We start from the raw sequence: 4,957 nt of genomic DNA, 5'->3' as shown, positions 1-4,957 counted from the left end.
GGTGCGTCTATGAAACAACGAAAGCCCAGGAATGCCCAAAGCCCACAGAAGCTGGGAGAGGCTACGAAGGTCCTGGCCACATAGCCTGAGGAGTGAGCATGGTCCTGCTAACGCCACACTTGTGTGCCGCAGCACTGTGGGAGAATAAATGCTTATTCTTTCAAGTGACTTAGTGGATGGGCATTTGCTATGCAGCCACAGAAAACCAATCCCGGGATCACAATAAAAGTAACCTTAACACTAACCCGAATCCTAACCCTAACGCTAACCCTAATCATAACCCTAAAGACTAACCTCAACTCTAACCCTAACTCATGACCTTAACAACTAGCCCTAATCCTAACCCTAACACTAAACCCAAATGCTAACCCAAAAAGCTAAAGCTCACCCCAAACATAACCTAACCCTTAACCTAAACACTAATCCTAACCCTAACCCAGAAACCTAACCATAACCCAAAGCCAGAACTCATAATCCTAACCATAACCCTAACCCCTAACTCAAACCCTAACACGAACCCAAACCCTAGCCCAAAACCCTAAACCTACCCCTAAAACCTAACTCTAACCCTAACTCTAACCCTAAGCCTAACCCTAACCCAAAACCATAACGCTGCCACTAAACCATAAACCTAAACCAAAACCTAAATCCTAACACTAACCTTAAATCTTAACACCTAACCCTAAATCCTAACCTGAACCCTAAACCCTAACCTTAACAATAAACCTAAACCCTAACACTAACCCTAAAGCCTAACCCTAACCCTAACTCTAAACCCTAACCCTAACCCTAAACCCTGACCCTAACCTACAGGTGGGTGAGCGAGCTCCATCTGCCCCACTCTCCCTCCATCTAGCCAGCAACTGCAAAGTTGATTTTTAGAACCCGAGTGGTGTGTAGGGTGGAGGAAGAACATGCCAGGCTCTTTGCCTCACCTACAGGTGGGTGGTTTAGAGACTGACCCCGCCCTACGTATTCTTTTAGCTCCAGGTAAATGAGCCACTTCCTATATGCTGGGGACACTTGGTGATAGGAATAATGCCAGACATTTACTGAGTTCTTCCCATAATCCTGGAACTATTCAAATGAGTATATATGAATTTAAACATTCTACATTCTATTAATAATTTTATTAATAGAGTATGTATATTCTATTAATGATGTTATCATCAAAATAGCAATTGTATTTTATGAAATACTAGTCACCATTAGTTGTAAGATACACCATTATGCTACTTTGGTTTTAAGAATTAAAATAAAAACAAACCTGTCAACTAAACAGGTCATTACTGGTAAACACATCCCAATTTTAGAGATGTTAAAATTCAAATCTTAGAATCAATAAAATATGAAGCCAGGTACAGCGGCTCATACCTGTAATCCAACGCTATGGGAGGCTAGGGGTGGGAGGATCACTTAAGCCCAGGAGGTCAAGGCCAGCCTGGGCACCAGAGCAAGACCCCATCTCAACAAAAATTTAAATATTAGCCAGACATGGCAGCATGCCTGTAGCCCCAGTTACTCAAGAGGCTGAGACAGAAGGATCACTTGAACCCAGGAGTTTGAGGGTGCAATGAGCTCCGATCACACGACTACACTCCAGCCTAGGCACAGAATCTCTCTCTAAAAAATAAAATAAAAATAAAGAATCAATGAAATGTGGTATTATCCTCACCCCTATTTTATGGATAAGGAAATTGAGGCTTAGGTCACACAGATTTCAAGGGTAGGGCCAAGATGAAACTCCCTGACTGTGTGACTTTTGGGCCCAGGCTTTTTTTTTTTTTGAGACAGAGTCTCGCTCTATTGCCCAGGCTGGAGTGCAGTGGCCGGATCTCAGCTCACTGTAAGCTCCGCCTCCAAGGTTCACGTCATTCTCCTGCCTCAGCCTCCCGAGTAGCTGGGACTACAGGCACCCACCACCATGCCCAGCTAATTTTTTTGTGTGTTTTTAGTAGAGACGGGGTGTCACCATGTTAACCAGGATGGTCTTGATCTCCTGACCTTGTGATCCACCTGCCTCAGCCTCCCACAGTGTTGGGATTACAGGCGTGAGCCACTGCGCCCAGCCTCTAGGGCCCGGGCAGTTAACCACTGTCCCATGGGGGATCTCATTAGGGCACTGTCAGCTCTTCAGTTTCGAGTGTCTTAGGCTGAGTCTACCAGTTATCATCCAATATCCATCCTCTCATTCTTCCTCTAGATTAGAGCCCTTGAGTTTCCATGGGGCACAGGATCAAGCACTAAGTGCTACATTGCCAGCATCTCTTGCAGCTAGACGTGGCTGTTAGAGAAAGAAGAATATAGGAGAGCCAGGGTGACACCATTTAAAAACTCAGCTCCGGGCCAGGTGCGGTGGCTCACGCCTGTAATCCCAGCACTTTGGGAGGCCGAGGCGGGCAGATCACGAGGTCGGGAGATTGAGACCATCCTGGCTAACACCGTGAAATCCCTTCTCTACTAAAATACAAAAAATTAGCCAGGCGCGGTGGCGGGCGCCTGTAGTCCCAGCTACTTGGGAGGCTGAGGCAGGAGAATGGCGTGAACCCGGGAGGCGGAGCTTGCAGTGAGCCAAGATCACGCCACTGTACTCCAGCCTGGGCAACAGAGTGAGAGTCCGTCTCAAAACAAAACAAACAAACAAAAAAACGACGACGGGACACTCCTTCTCTTGCTTTCTGAGGGTATAACTTTCTTTCTGGGCTATAACTTCCTGGGCTTTCTTTCTGGGCTGTCACTGAGTAGTGTTCAATAAGCCATTTCTTCTCACTGAACTCAGACTCACTTTGAATGATCTCCTGTGCAAGATCCGAGAACCCTCTCTTGGGTTCTGGATCAACACGGCCACGTGACACTGTTCTGGCCAAGTGAGATATAAGTGGAAGACACGAATAAAGCTCTGGGCCTTGCTCTCACTTCCTCTTGCCTCTTTGCCTGGCTGGAATGTGGACGTGCTGGCCGGAGCTGAGGTAGCCCCATCTCAGATCTTAAGATGGAAACCACATATTAGGCTTGGCAGACCAGCCAGATAAATACCAAAGGGCACCCAAAGTTGCTAGGCTCAATCTGGGACTGTTCCATGAGAAAGAAACAAGCTTCTGTCTTGTTTCAGCCACTGTCATTTTGGCCTTTTTTCTAGCAGCCAGAACATGTCCTGATGAACCCACCTGATGCTGCCCTGCAGGCGTGGTCCTGGCCCTCCAAAAGCTGCAGACTCATTAAATGAGAATGGATAGAAAATACCTAATGTGGGGCTGGGCACAGTGTGCAGGCCGAGTAAATGTTAGTTCCTCACAAAACATGGCTGACTCTGGCGTGAGTTGTTTGGCTAGCTTGTCATTCTCCCGCTTTCTTTAAATCCTACCCATACAGGGTAGGAAAATCAGCATTACTTTTTTTGTTTTTCTTTTATTTTATTTATCTTATTTTTTGAAACAGAGCCTCACTCTGTCGCCCAGGCTGGAGTACAGTGGTGTGATCTTGGCTCACTGCAACCTCTGCCTCCTGGGTTCAAGTGATTCTCCTGCCTCAGCCTCCCAAGTAGCTGATTTTACAGGTATGCATCACCACACCCAGCTAATTTTTGTATTTTCAGTAGAAACGGGGCTTCACCATGTTGACCAGACTGGTCTCGAACCTCTGGCCTCAAGTGATCTGCCCACTTTGGCCTCCCAGAGTCCGGGGATTACGAGCATGAGCCACTGCCCCCGGCCATGTTTATTTTTAGAGAGGGTCTTGCTTTGTTGCCCCGGCTGGAGTTTTAACGATGCAATCAAGGCTCACTGCAGCCTTGACCTTCTGGCCTCAAGCAATCCTCCTGCCTCAGCTTCCTGAGTAGCTGGGACTACAGGCATATGCCACCACACTCAGCTAATTTTTGTATTCTTTTTTTTTTTTTTTTTTTTTTTTGAGGCAGAGTCTTGCTCTGTTACCCAGGCTGGAATGCAGTGATCTCAGCTGACTACAAGCTCCACCTCCCAGGTTCATGCCATTCTCCTGCCTCAGCCTCCGGAGTAGCTGGGACCACAGGTGCATGCCACCATGCCCGACTAATCTTTTTTGTATTTTTAGTAGAGACAGGGTTTTACCGTGTTAGCCAGGATGGTCTCGATCTCTGGACCTCGTGATCCGCCTGCCTTGGCCTCCCAAAGTGCTGGGATTACAGGCGTGAGGCACCGCGCCCGGCCGTATTCTTATTTTTCTAAGTTCCCCCTTCCGAAACCTCCATCACCTTCCCCTTAACAAATAAAACGTTTTCTTGAGAGGCAGAGCAGTAACAGTCAGCTCCTGCCTTTATATGACAGTGGACGTTGGCTGCCATCTCTCCCCATCCATCTGATAGTGGCCTACACCTGTCCTCGATGGCTACCCCCAGCCAACTCACTGTGGTCCTGACAAGGTCAGCACTGCTCGTACCCACCCTTCATCAAGCCAGAGGATGCTCATGGCCCAGCCTAGCCAGCCAAAGTTCCCTATTCCTCTGGCTACAGTTGCCGATTTAGGGATGTGACCTGCACAGACGCTGGATTGATCTGAATCTTTACTAAAGGAGGATGAAGGTCTATTTCCTCAGTCACGACTCTGACCTGTGGGGATCACGAAAGCTATTGCAGGGCACATCGCAAATTACCCCAAAACTTAGTGGCATAAAACAAGCATTGATTAAGTGTATAGACTCTGGGGGGTCAGGATAAGGCACAGTATGGTGCTGGCTTCCAAGGGCTAAGTGTCCCCAAGGAGAGGGACCCCAACAAAACTGGATGGCCTTTCAGGACCTAGCCTCAGAAGTCATAGAATGTTGCTTCCAACATTTTCCATTGGTTGAGATGATTACAAAGGACACGTGGATGGGACATATGTTGGTGTGGCCAAATATAGAATACACAACCTGCCACAGAGCCTGGAGCTACTATCATCCTTCTTCAAGGGGATGAAGATATCTAGAAAGTGACGTCAC

This window comes from Macaca mulatta, chromosome 20, assembly GCF_049350105.2.
Source record: "Macaca mulatta isolate MMU2019108-1 chromosome 20, T2T-MMU8v2.0, whole genome shotgun sequence".
NCBI lineage: Eukaryota > Metazoa > Chordata > Mammalia > Primates > Cercopithecidae > Macaca > Macaca mulatta.
Note: the sequence above shows the minus strand (reverse complement) of the source record.